This window comes from Macaca fascicularis, chromosome 6, assembly GCF_037993035.2.
Source record: "Macaca fascicularis isolate 582-1 chromosome 6, T2T-MFA8v1.1".
Classification (NCBI taxonomy): Eukaryota; Metazoa; Chordata; class Mammalia; order Primates; family Cercopithecidae; genus Macaca; species Macaca fascicularis.
Genome location: NC_088380.1, coordinates 89,435,888 through 89,451,019, shown reverse-complemented (window position 1 = coordinate 89,451,019; position 15,132 = coordinate 89,435,888). Strand labels below are relative to the sequence as shown.

Genomic DNA, 15,132 nt, shown 5'->3' with positions numbered 1-15,132 from the left:
TTACTTTTTCTACTGTCTTTGAATTGGGCATTTTCTTCTATTCCAGTTTACCTTCTCTTTTATCATATCAATTGCATTTACATTTTTAATTTTGGAGAATTCCCTAGAGATCATAATATGCTTTTTACCTAATACATACAAACCTTCAATTAATACTATGACACTTCATGTGTAGTAAAGGTGGCTGATACTGGTGCATTGTCAATTTTTTTTTTCCATTTCTTTTGTCATTGCTTTCATTTATTTTATCTACTCAACTTTACAGTCAGCAAATATATTACTAGTATTATTACTTTAAATACAGTTATTTTTAGATCAATTAAAAATTAAAAAAATAATGTTTCAGTTTCTATTTGAGTTATTCTCAATGATCTTCCTTGAAAGGTGGATATGCTGTCAACACACTCCTATTTTTTTTTTTTTTTTGTCTCAGAAATTATTTCCCTGTACTTGATAAAGATAATTTCATTGGATATAAAATTATAGGTTGGGAATTTTTCTTTCAATACTTTAAATATTTCCTTCTATTCTCTCATGATGATATGTTTTTAATGAAAAGTTCAGTGTAATTCTTAACTTTATTTCATTGTAAGTAAGGTGTTTACTTTCCTCCGAGTTCTTTAAGATCTTCTCTTTATCTTTGGTTTATTGACATTTGAATATGGTATGCCTAGGTTTAGTTTTCTGTTTGTTTGTTTTTATTTTTTTATTTTCATTTTTTGCATTCATCCTGCTTTGTATTATCTGAGCTTCTTGGACTGTGGTTTGGTATTTTTTATTACAACTGGAAAGTTTTCAACTATTACTGCTCAAATGGTTCTGCTTGATTCCTTCCTTCTGCTCCTTCCAATATTCCAATAAAGCAAATGTTATATTTTTGAAATTATCCCACAGTTCTGGATATTCTGTTTGGTTTTGTTGCTGCAGTTTTTGTTTTCATTATTATTCCTTCTTTACTTTGCATTTTAGTTTGAGAAGTTTGCACTGAAATATCTTCAAGCTCAATGATTCTTTTCAAATCCATTTGCTGTCTACCTATTTAAGGCATTCTTCATTTCTGTTACAATGTTTCTGATTTCCTACATTTATTTTGATTGCTTCTTGAAGTTTTTATCTATTTACTTCATTACCCATCTGTTCTTGCATCTATTTTTCCATTAGACTCCTTAATATATCAATCATAGTTATTATAAATCCCTCTCTGATATTTTCAAGACCTGTGCCATAACTCATGTTCTGATAGTTAGCTTGTTGTTTTGACTCCTGATAATATTTGTTTTCTTGTTTTTTTTCTTCTTTTTTTTTATTGAAAAAGTTATGTATCTAGTAATAGAAATTGAGCTCAATATGCCTTTGCTGTGAGGTTTTATGTTAATATGTATGGTAAGGAGTCTGACTCAAATTTTGATGTTTGACTACTGGAAGCTTTTCTGCCTCGTTCTTCCCTGTTCCCCGGTGCCATCCCTCTGGTCAAGCTGGTAAGAAATCTTGGGTTCTGCTTCTTTTGTCACTGGTGAGGAGTCCATGATTGTGCCTAGGAAGCCTCACCGTGTCCACCCAGTAGCTGTAATAAAAACCCTGAACCAGTTTCATTTCCTTGCTCTCTTAAGTCATTTCAGACCTCTTTTAGAATGAAGCAAATCAAAATATTTCAACCCCCAAAATGACTCCCTGTGATAGTGGGTATTTTGAATTAAAAGCCCTTAAACATCAGTAGACACTGAAAAAAAAAATGTTTCCTTCATTTACACAGAGACTAGATGGACCACCCAAGGAGAACAATTGTTTTTCCTTCTCATCTCTGTTATCTGATTATCTGCTGCAGAGCAGAAGACTGAAGAATGTAGCAACACCTGAACTGACCCTTTCATGAGACAGCGTCTGTCCCTCAGGCTCATTCATTTTCTAAGGAGAACCATTTACAAGTTAATCTCTGTTCCCTACTTTATTAATTTTCCCTAATAATCATGTATTGCCCCTCAACAGAATTACAAATATTCTCCACCTCCCTTTTCCCTCTGAAACAAGAAATATACAAACTTCTATACCCCACTGAGGATTTGGTGATAAAAACTTTGTGGTTCTCCCACAAGCACATGAATAAATTGTATGCCATTTCTTCTATAAATCTTCCTTTTGGCCATCGATTTTTTATCAAAGCTTCAGAAGGTGAAGGGAATGTTTTCCCTTGACCCTTAAAAGAAGTCTACTCTGTTCTCTCCAGAAAACCTCCACCATACAAGTAATAAATATTTCATATCCTCTTGATGTCTTAATGCTGTCACCAGTTGCCATGTCTGAAACCATTACACCTATGCGGAAAATCTGAAATAATCATCCTAGGAATTGGACTGCATTTAATGTTTTCTGTATTTGTAGGTCATGGAGGCTTAAAATTTTCCCGGTGTCTTGTTTTGTCTTCCCTGTTGTTTTTAAGCTTCAATAAGAACTTTTACAAAATAAAAAAATATATCTTGTAGATCTTATATCTGTAATCCACTATTATTATCCTGGAGTACTATTGATATGGAAAAGTGTGGAGGATGGAATGTAATTGTCCAATGGGTTCTTCTTGTCCTCTGCACAGATACAACTGATTTACTAACACAGCCGTATAGCAATAGAGAAAGAGTATAGTAAACACAGAGCCAGTCAACAGACAGGAGTTCATTACACCTTTCAAATTTGGAGGCTAAGTTTTTTAAGAATAATAGGACAGGCAGGGGGCTAGAGGATAGGGAATATTCACTGGGTTGGTGATGGAATTATAGGGGGTCAAAGTTGTCCCGTTGCACTGAGTTTCTGGATGGGATTACAAGAGAAATTGAACCAGTTTAACAGTCTAGTTGGCACCAGCTGGTACATCAGAATGCAGGTTCTCTCTCTTTTTTTTTTTTTTTTTTTTTTTTTTTTTTTTGAGACAGAGTCTGTCTCTCTGTCACCCAGGCTGGAGGAGTGCTGTGACGCGATCTCGGCTCACTGCAAGCTCCGCCTTTCGGTTTCATGCCATTCACCTGACTCAGCCTCCTGAGTAGCTGGGACTACAGGTACCCACCACCACGGCTGGCTAATTTCATTTTTTGTTGTTGTTGTTGTTGTATTTTTAGTAGAGACGGGGTTTTACCACGTTAGCCAGGATGGTCTCGGTCTCCTGACCTCGTGATCCACCTGGCTCTGCCTCCCAAAGTGCTGAGATTACAGGCGTGAGTCACCGTGCCTGGCCTTAATTTGTTAGTTTTACAAAGGTAGTTTTTGTTACCAAGCATGGAGAGAGTACGTTTAGGAAGGGCTGTTATCATACTTGCTTTAAAGTTAAACTATAAACAAAATTGCTCCCAAAGTTAGTTATGCCAAAGAATAAGCAAGGACAGTTTAGAAGATAGAAGCAAGATGGAGTCAGCTATGTCAGATTTCTCATACTGTCATAATTCTGCAAAGGTTGTGTCAGGGAAGCGTTCTATAATCTCATGCTTAAATATTAGCCTTTTAGTACAGCTGTGTCCCTGGGCTGTCACCTTCACAAGTGCTCCCCACCAGCCCCCATCTTTATTTGATACAGGTAGGCTAAAGAAAGTTGAATTCAGACAATACTCTGGTTTAGCTCTCAGCAGCGCACTTCTGAGCTCTGAGGAATCTTGCCTTCTTTTGAGCTACCCCATCTTTCTTCTGAGCAAGGGACATTTTGGTATGGTTCCACCTCTTCTTTTTAATTTATTTCTTGGGCTTCTTTTCATAGGCTAGATTCTCTCATATAGCAGCATAAGCTTTCTTATACATCTCCTCCATCATGTCTGGAGTTACGCTGTTTATTTAATGTTTTGAGAGAACTGTTTCTTGTAAGCATCTTCCATTAAGTAGTGTATATCCTCTAAAACATTCTGGCCCATGATGTGCTTCTGATGTACTTCTGCATTAAATTCCTTGCTTTCAGAATCATAACCAAGGAATTGTTTGGTACTATGAGGGACAGACAAGCCTCCATCGAAAACTCCCTTCAGGGCACCAAAAACTTTATTACCAGTGGTATTTCTGGCAAGGCCTGCATTCAAATAGCAGATAAAGGCACCTGGCTGACCATCAATGCTTTCCACATTGTATTCATTGCCAGTCACCTCCATTTTGCTTTCATAGATTTTGTCCTTGCCAAATCTATTGAGAAGCCAGTGGGCCAGCAGCAGGTCAATCCAACACGCTAAAGCATAATTTGTCAGGCCAACCTTCACACCATATTTTGACAGTTAGTATGCATATGATGCGCACACTATCATATCCCCTTCTATACGAGCATAAGCAATCTAATAAATGATATCTTTGTTACACAAACTATCATTCTGTATTTGGGTGTGTTGTATTTATTTTTATCCTGTATCTCCAAGCATTTCCGAGCACAGAAATCAGTTTTGCCCTCTTGTCGTCTTCTAAATTTCACCCGGTATCTTTCAAAGTGGGCCTGATTCTTAACAACTTTAACAAACCCCATCCTGCTGAACAGAGACCTGCATCCACGGCCTGACAGAGACCAACAGGCCCAGCAGCACTAGGGAGTGCAAATGGCCATGGCCCTTGCTCAGATGCAGTATGTGGAACCCAGGTATTAATGGCTTGCAATTGCATATCAAATGTTCCCTGATCAAACCAATTCCCTGAGCCTCTGAGAGCCAGGGCTTCCCTGCTAGACAATAAATGTTTCTGGAGCTGCTTTAAAAGAAACAAAAATTTTCCAAGGACCCTTTTTCCTCTGTATCTGCTTAAAATAATTTCTTAATAACTCCTATAACATAACCTCATATTGAGCATTTTTGGATTTATAGAGAGAAAGGGCTGAGGAAAGCAAAAATACAGAAGATGAAGCAGACTGGTCACTTCAGAGTTACTTTCCTTGTAAAGGTTAAAGCAAAGATGACTTTGTTATTATGCTGGCTAAAAATGTCCTATATAGGGATTTGGCTGTTCTTTCCTTCTCTTGATTTCTTGGAAGGTCAGATAAACACTTAGTTTTGGTTTCATCATGTGGAATGTCAGCATGAGCAACTCTGTTTGGGTTTAGTTGTTGGGCCTGGAACAGAAAGTTCAAACCAATGGTCTCTTACACATTTTATTGAACAATTTCCCCTTTTTAGTTAGGATCTCAAGTAGAACCAAAACCTATAGCACTAATGCTACTCTCAGTCACCATCATTTTGGGATTTGGGTTTTGACACAACGTTCATAATTTACAGTGTTTTTATTGTCATATGTTACTTGAAGGTTTTATTATTCCATCCATAAAGGCCACTTAGTATTCAGCAGATGGCTGCATGTGGACATTTAAGACTTTTTGAGAGGGTGTATTACACCATGAAGACTACTATTAGGACCGTCAAGAGGATAATGCCAAGAGTTTGGAGTATGTCCCTTAGCTAGGGTCACCATAAACCAAACCAACCAAAATTTAATAGACAAAGAATGAGTCAGACAAGAAATCTCACCTAACTTAACCAAGCAATCTGTTCACTACTTTTTTGCAACTGAATTTGTATAACACCTGATGTATTTATCCATATGCAATAAGTGCCATCAACCTTACAGACTCATTTCTGTTCAGGTAGTAGAAAATCTAGCATCCCATGACAGGTTACTAAAACAGGGAGTAAGAATAAACGGGTATACAAATTTTATTCTATAAAAGGGACCTGTGGCATAATTTGAACAACAGTTGCACAGTGGGTATTGATCAAGTTACTCACTAGTGGATTAAAGAATTCCTTGGGTGAAGTAAATATTTGGATTTGACATGACAGATTCAACATTTCATCAAGTTATTCACAGAAGCTGCTGACTGAATTTGTATGTATAGTATTATTCAAAATACTATATATAAAATACTATATATATAGTATATATATATAGCAAAATACTATATATATAGCAAAAAGGGTAGGCATGAACAAGGAAAAAGTAAGGGTCAGAGTCCTACTATGATGGAAACTCCTGTTCTGATGTCTCAGGGAAAAACCACTCACAGAAGAAAATCATTAATATATCCTCCTTGTTTGCACTTTGAATGTCTCTGATTATGGCATGAAGGATTTTGGTAAATTTTCTGTGTGACCCACATACTGGGCGTGAGACAAGGGTGTGAAAATTGCAAGTGTGAATTTTACATCATGTTTTCCAGCTTCAGGTTGTAGGGCTTCAGGAATAGAGCAATTGTTGTTCTCAGTTGGAGAGCTGTAGCCAGATGTTGGAGGAAATTCAAAGAATTCAGGATCCAATCCTGTATAAAGGTAAATCATAAAAACTTGAAAACAATAAAAAGGACTACAATCTAATAACAAGTATACCTATAGTTTTCCTTCAGAAACATAATTTTTTTTCTCTCTACAGTTACCCTCATTTCTAACAAAGATAAATGGAATGAAATCAATGTGTCTGCAAAACCAGTACAGTTTCATTAAACTTGGTCGGATTATTTACATAAGTATAGAAAGAATAGACATTGACCACATAGGCTCTTTGGAAGTTGACTTTACTGGAACTTTTGACAGAGAATCTTAGACTGGACTTTAAAAATCTCTCACGGCTAAAAAGTCAAATCAAACCAGACTTCAGACTTCACCTGCAGTACCTATAGATTCATTCTACGTGAATCCTCAAATATGACATCCCTGTTAAAGCTTTGGTAATATAACCAGTATTTCTAATGGTATCTTGTTATAAAGAGAGTTTATTATAATTTAGCTTATCAAAATAATTATGTTTCCTTAAAATAACAATATTCCTGAATAGTTTCTAAATTCTGGATGGATAAGATAGGGAGAAAAAGTAAATGTTTCCATTTTTGTTCACAAGAATAGACTTTACTAAATTTCTATCAACCATACATAGCTCAAAAGAAAAAAATAATCCTTAAATCTGAAAAGCAAAGCATTTTTTAAAAGCAATAGTTCAAATTAATAAGATGCATAAATTTATAATTTTTGTATCAGTTCATTCTGTCTCATGTAATTAATTCTTGTTTTGCTTGTTCTTGATGAGCAGTTTCACAAATCCAATAGAGTTCTAGAAATTCCTACCTGGTCCAATGTTATAATCTAAATGTTATCAGAAATCTGTATTTGTCAGAGTACTTTCCTTCTTTTCCATGAATCTCCCTGAAGAGATAACACTTTAGGATTATAGTTCCTTATAAAAAGCTTTCAGAAAAACATTAGAATAAAGAAATTAATGGTGTATAAGAAGATTTAAAATGGCTATGCTTAAAGAGCTGATGAGTGTTTACTATAATGATGACATAATTGAGTCCAGGCACGGTAGCTCACACCTGTAATCCCAGTGCTTTGGGAGGCCGAGACGGGCGGATCACGCGGATCACGAGGTCACAAGATCAAGACCATCCTGGCTAACACGGTGAAACCCCGTCTCTACTAAAAAATACAAAAAACTAGCCGGGCGAGGTGGCAGGCGCCTGTACTCCCAGCTACTCGGGAGGCTGAGGCAGGAGAATGGCGTGAACCCGGGAGGCGGAGCTTGCAGTGAGCTGAGATCCGGCCACTGCACTCTAGCCTGGGCGACAGAGCCAGACTCCATCTCAAAAAAAAAAAAAAAAAAAGTAAAAGAAAACAAAGAAAATCCTAGCAAGACAAGGATGCCCACTCTCACCACTCCTATTTAACATAGTATTGAAAGACCTAGCCAGAGCAATCCAGCAAGAGAAAGAAATAAAAGGCATACAAGGGCCAGGTACAGTGGCTCACACCTGCAGTCCCAGCATTTTAGGAGACTGAAGTAGGTGTATCACCGGAGGTCAGGAATTCAAGATCAGCCTGGCCAACAGGGTGAAACTCCATCTCTATTAAAAATATAAAAATTAGCTAGCTGTGGTGGCAGATGCCTGTAATCCCAGCTAGTTGGGAGGCTGAGGCAGAAGAATCGTTTGAACCCTGGAGATGGAGGTTGAAGTGAGCCAAGATCATACTATTGCACTCCAGCTTGAGAAACAAGAGCAAAATTCCATCTCAAAAAAAAAAAAAAAAAAAAAAAAAAAGAAAGAAAGAAAGAAAAAAGAGCATCCAAATAGGATACGAAGAGGGGAAGTCTAACTATCTCTTTTTGCAGATGACGTGATTCTATATCCAGAAAAAGAAATTATAGGTAAGATGCCTAGTTAAGACAAAATGGTCAAAAGTGGGGCTTGTTTAGACCAATGTTCTGTATTATTGTAAGAATTTCTAGTGGTTTTCCTTTATAGGTGTAAATTTTTTTTTTTTTTACAGAGTTTCAAAAGAGACAGATAAATGCCAGGAAAGGATATTTTGAAAATTGATTTTGTTCAATTTTTTCAATTTAGCTTATGTCTTTACTGCATTACCGACCTTAAGATGCAGCTCATTAACTAATGGGGCAAAAGAAGCATTTTTAATACTGAAACTCAGTGTGGATATTTCTAAAAAAGAAGACACAAACTTGATTTACCTGAGGGCCAAACCTTTATAGATAGTTCATGTAGTTTTCCTTTCACCTTTGGAGTGGAATAGTAACTAAGTGAAAAGGTTAGTAGATTACATTTTTCTTCTCAATTAGTTGCTTAAGCTTTTCGTCTGTTTCTTGTAAAGAGTCTTTTTTTAAAGAGAAAAATAACAGTTTCTTAAAAAATTTTTAGAAGTTTCCACACAGGGGTAGGCATCCCTGTATGGGCCTGATCTGGGAGCCCTCATTTTTAGATGCATTTTTTAAAGTGTTGAGTTGTTTATCCGGAATTTCCACATAATGGCCAACTTAATTTTAAATTGTCTTTAGTGATATTTCATCATTTTTGTAATTGTTTTCTGCTTCCCAAACCTAATACTTATACATGTAAAAGGCAAGCATAGCTGGAAAATAGATTACTTAATTCTAGAGAAATCAAGGATTTTATTTTTACATTGAATCTTCAGTGTCTTCCAGCCAAGATAAAACCCCAAGAGGGAAACACCACAGGGTTGGGTCATGTAATGCTTTTACAGCAAACCTCATTGCAGGAACATTTTCTTCAGGCTGTTGGGTGCTATCAAGCTCTGTGTCTAGTTTATCCTCCCACAGCAGTCTTATTTTTTGGTGTTATGTGCTCTAATAGCTTTTAAGTGCCCGAATCTTGCCCACCAGTCAAGTTATGGCTTGTGCGTCAGCTCCGCTTGACTAACTTGGCCAATAATTTCCCCCTACCTTAACATGCAAAAAAAAAAAAAAAAGGAACAAAAAAGATATAATACAAATTGCTGTGAATTTCAAAAGTCATAGTTCACAGACCCTGCAACTTACCACAGTCACAGCAAATTACCTTTAAAACTAAAGCTCTTGCCAGTGACTCATCACCACTACAAATCCCAAAAGGTCACATGCTTTCTCACAAAACAAACTAACCCTCAGTATACATCCAAAGGTCATGCAATCTCACAACACAAGCTAACCCCCAGGACACACCCCAAGGTCATGTGCTCTCTCACAGCAAAAACTAACACTCAGTATGGTATACACATCAAGATCATGCATTCTTTCACAGCACAAACTAACCCTGGATTCGAAAATCAAAATTACTGGGGGGCTTACTCTTGAAAGAGAAGAGTTTGACTTCTGAGGAACTTAAAATTTTGAAATAAAAATAAAATCCTAAAGCCCACAATCGACTGAATGGACTTTCTTTTGGCCAAGAAGTCCCTAGAGAAACTTTAAAAACTGAATTCCCAGACATGACTCAGTATGCCCCTTCCTTATTAACTTTGAATTAGAATTACTATTTTCTAAGGAGTAAGCAAAAGCTATTTCTAGAAAACAAGAAACTGATGACTCATTCCTTTATATCCTTTAGCAAGTCATCTGAGGCTGTGAGTGGTCGCCCCCTCCCTCTTTGCAGTATGATGTGACAGTTTACTTGTTTCACAATCCATCTCTTTGTAAAAACTGACCACCATCTCTGGACTGGTTTTGGCTGACTGGTAGAGAATGCACAATGAGGGATTCTTGTCCTCTGCTCACCCACCCTTGGATCATGCTAATGGCATCATTTTTTTAACATGTGGCTCATGATGAAACATGAAGCTCAATTGCACATACACATTTCTCCTTTCATAAATATTCATGACTCCTCCTATAGCTTATTGACTATGCATACCTAGCCAAGGCATTTAGCATTCTTGTCTTATCTTTCCCTCTCTCAAAGCGCTTGCACTCAGCTTCTGACAGGAGGCTACTCTTCCCAGCCTTCCAGGGAGTAGGCTACAGGATGTCCAGCCTGCAGGCTGCAACCCTTTATGAGAAATAAGGCTGTTCTTTCCAAATGTAGGCACTTCATGATGTTTCAGCTGACACAGCCCTCAGGACTTCATGAGGAAGACAGGGGATCTCAGAAAGGAGTCAGAGGCACCTCTCCTCCATTCCTCAAGGAGTCTTTGGGGTTGTCAGAAGTGTCCTTTAGGTTTCTCTGTCAGTCTCCAAAACTGCCAAAAGACAAAATTGCAACAAATTTAGTTTACAGAACTTAATGGAGTTCTATTTGCAATTCTAGAATTGGGAAATACCTTATTCTATAAAACAGAATGAGTGCCCTAATGAGCGATGCAAATAAATTTGGCTTTATAGGCAGAAAGGGATAGGGAAAGCAGAAACATATAACAAAAAACAAATGGGTTGCTCTCCTTATAAAAGTTAAGGTACAATGAACTCTCTTATAGGCCAATAAAAACCGGTCTTTCTGGGGATTTGGTTATTTTTCTCTCCTGATTTCTTAGAAGGTCAGAGAAACAGTTTGTCTTGGTGGTGTGGAATGTCAGAATGAGCAACTCTATTTTGGTTTGCTGTCTTGGACCTAGCACAAAAAGCTCAGTCCAAATCATTGTTCTCCTATAAATTGTATTTAACAATTTAGTTATTTAATTGTCTCTTAAATTAGCATTGGTTCTTTGGGGCATTCCCTTTGGTGTTAGTAATGTTGCTATATTATTGAGTCTTTGGTCCATTATTAGCCACTTTATATTTTAATTGCATTATATGAAATGGTAATAAGAAGTGATTCAGAAGAAATTGTGACCTTTTGAGAAATTCTTGACTGTTTAAAACATTAACTGTGGTTCTCAGAGCAAATGTGTACAAAAGATTATTCATCAGCGATGATACACAAATGAAGGAAGTGATGAATTATGATTTCAAATGATGTTCTAGGATTACTAAATGTGTATTTACCAGAAGTGGAGATAATCACTTACCTTTAATTCTTCAATATTTAAATTCATATTTCCCATATTCTTCCATATTTTTCTTATTTTGTTGGCTGCCTTTATATAGATGCTGGCAACTGTTTTCTTATTCATCCATTCACTCCTTCCTTCATTTATTTTGGTTCATAAAGATGTGCCCTAAACACCAGAAAAAAAGAGCAGTTTAATAGAGAAAACCCACCCACTTGATCGCTTCTCGGCCTTTTGGCTAAGATCAAGTGTAAGAAGAGCCACCCATTTTATAGAAAATGGTAGATGACTGCAGGTACTAATAGTATTCATCAGCATTTTAGCTCAGCTAACTGAGTGATGACTGTTTGAAAATGGCCTTTTTTATCCTCTCTACCCACCTCCTTCTAATATTTCTATATCATATAGAAGTAAAGAATGAAAAAGGACATGTTCTATATGAAACACATGAACATGTCCTTCTTCATTCTTTTTCAGTTTTCCTACTAAAAGAATATAGAAACACAATGCCTTTCTTTCTTAATGAAGTATGATTTCCATCATGAAGTTTTAACGGGGGTGGGGGGGAGAATAAGTTTTTCTCACACACACATACACACACAATCTAAAGAGTATTCTCTATGTCCTGGGGACTATCAGCTACGTTCTCTCCTTGACTCTCCTGGACATCAGTTTTAATGAAGTTGCCACTCTTAGAATGCTACAAAGATCATTGTAGGGGTATGACCTTTATCTAAGTAAAGGTTTCAGTTTGCGGCCCCTTTGTGATCTGCAGTCATTCTTGGTCATCCTGACATTTTCCAAAAGGCCAAGAATCTCAGTTGCTGATTTTTACACCTGAGGATCGTTTGTCTTTTGCTGTCATTTTCTAGCTACTGATGTCAATGTTAACACTGCTACAAATAGACATTGCCTCAAGAAAACACACAAATCATTTCTGGTTAAAAGGAGACTATATGTTTGCTAAAACTGCCTCTGAATCACTTGTCTATGAGAATTGCTGTCAGGATTATTTTTTCTTTGTACCCTTGGGAAAATAACTCTTCTACATCCTGAATGTCCTTTGAAGTCAGTAGTAAACATAAATAGCGTGCTAAAAGAAATAACATTGTAATCTTTTATAATGCACTTAATAGTATATTCTGATACAGCTCTGTAAAAAAATTGTATAGAACAGTGAATGGCACAAGAAGCATGCTGAAACACTGAGTGAGAAGTAGATTAACCATTTCTCAGGCTGCCTCTTTTAAAAACATATAAAGTAACATTTTTGTAGTAGGTTGCACCATAATTAAGAATTTTTTAAAATATGATTTTCATTGGATTTATGTCTCCTTATAAATGAGTCAGAGACTTTTTAATTCAGTTTTTTAACAGAGCATTTCCATCTCTAAACACAACATAACTTCTTTTTTAAACTAAAAAAGCTTTAAAAGTTATACCTCTGCCTTCTTATTCCATTATTTCTTATCTCAAAATATTGGGAAAGGAGCTTATTGTAAAGGAAACATTTCTGGTCCACTCTGTCTATGATTGGTGAGTATATTTGTAGATCTAGGAAAAAATAATAGAAAAAGAGAAATTTAAAATAAAGTTAAAAGAAAGACAAGTGATAAAGGAAGACTCACATCAAACTGGGAGAACACTCAACTGTGGACATGGCCAGAAAGGTCAGTCTTACTAAGTAGAAATACTTGATATTGGGTGACAATATAAAATAAAAGGATCAAGAGAGAATGGAAGAGACCATAAGCAAGGAAAGAAAAAAAAAAAAACATAGCCAAGAAAGTAAATATGATTTTTCTTTAATTTTTCAATAAATTAGAAATGAAATCTACTGCAGCTGAGGTAGTCTGTGGTGTTAAGGTTGAGAATTTGAGATTATTAATTTTTATGAAATTCTGTAATGAAATTCGTGTGAATAAAATTATAACTGAAAAAGGGGTACCTTACCATTTATTCAATTGTGAAGTTTTACTGGAGACAGAAAAGAGGGCTGTATACTTTGCACAAAATCTCGTGCAACTTTGCAAATAGGAATGAAGAAATAAGACATTGATAGTTACCCAGAGTAAGGACCAATGAGGGGGATGGAAGAGACTTCAATGACTGTGTGAAGCAATTATTAATTTTAATAATTAGCATATTATAAATATTGTATGTTTTTACTAATTTAAATACCCAAGATATTTCCAAGAGAAGTCTGCATAAAATTTAATACAGTTATATGCCTGGTCTATTTTCTAGAATCACATTCAATGATGGTTTGTGAGCATGATTATTGTGTTTATAATCAAGTAATAAAATAAATGATTCTTTTAATGATGTTTTGTATTTTTATCTCAAATTTGTTTACTACCGCTACAAAATTGTATATATGCCAATACTTATCACGTTATTAAATACCATTTCCCTCAAATTACATATACTTCAGTGATGGAAATATTTGTATATTAATTAAAAAGTCTCATTTTATCTGCTTGAAGGGATTATCTTTTTTTTAAATAATTACATTCCGGATATAATCAATTTTAATGCATTGCTGTACTCAGAAAAAGTAAAAAATATATATCCACCACATGTACAATGGCCCATCAAAAGAAAAAGAATGAAAAGGAGAAGAGGATGCAGACACTAGAGGTATCTTATGAGGCACGGTGACACCAGTGTTGCTATTAATGAGACAATTAAACCCAGGCCATTTGCAAATTGGAGGAAATGAATAAGAGATTCCATTATTAAGCCAAGGATTTTCAAGGTAGCATAGGCAGTCCTAGGTAGTTAGTATATTCTGGGCACCAGAAAACAACAACAACAACAACAACAACAACAAAAACATATATAGCACCCATTCAGAAAATGAATTGAAACTCAAGAATACATTTCTAAATATCTCAAAAATAACAGGATAAATTGTAATGCAAATTTAAAAGACACAGAAAAGTAAAACGTAATTTAAACACTATTGCATTTTGTAAAATATGGTGAATTAGGGTAGATAAAAGTAAATTTATAACTTCAAATGCATAAATTGGAAAAGAATTACCTAAGACAATAAAAGAGCTTAAAATTAATGAGTGTCTAACTCAGAAGTTGAAAACAAGAAAACAACAGAAGTAAACTTAGAAGATAATTTTAAAATAAATGAACAAACACAATGGCAAATAAACCCAACACAAAATTGAGAATCAACAAGTCCGCACTTGAAATGGATAATAAAATATCAAACTTGCAGTGAGATTAAAGAGAGAGAGAGAACCTGGAGAGGGAGATGGACACAGAAAGACGGAGATGCAGAGAGAGAACACAGATAAACTGAATTGAGAGTAAAAACATAAGGTACAGCAGGGACTGTAGAGAAATTACCTTGACTGATTTTTATACTAGTGCATGTTAAACTATATATGTGGAAAATTACTAGGAAATATTACTTTCAGAATCTATCCCTAAAAGCAAGAGAAAACTGCACTGTTAAACTATTAAAGAAATTTAAACAATGGTTTAGTGGGAGTACCAACTAATCTCTTTTTAAGAACAGATCATTTCAGACATAAAAAATACATCTTTTGGTGAATAGATAATTGAAAAAAATGCATACTCCCACTTTTTCTATGAGGACACTCTAACTTTTACATCAGAATTCACAAGGACAGTGTAATCAGGGCAATACTACTAGAAAATGTAGATGAAGCTATGACAATTCATATGGGAATAAGATAAACAAAGATAATACTCCTGGGCCAAAGTATATTTATCTTAACAAGTAAAGTGTGTCTATGTGTAACTGCTATTCCCCACAGTAAGAGATTGTGTGTGTGTGTGTGTGTGTGTGTGTGTGTGTGTGTGTATTTCATTTGACGGTAAAAAAAAAATGACAAAGTTCAAAGCATAATTTTGGGGAAAATGTTAACCTAGGAATAGATTGAAAGGA

At 35.7% G+C, this 15,132-nt stretch overlaps 1 pseudogene; it reads right to left on the bottom strand.

Moving 5' to 3' along the window:
• Positions 1-3,597: 3,597 nt before the first annotated feature.
• LOC102128592 (large ribosomal subunit protein uL18 pseudogene) lies at positions 3,598-4,480 on the bottom strand (annotated as a pseudogene).
• Positions 4,481-15,132: the final 10,652 nt, after the last annotated feature.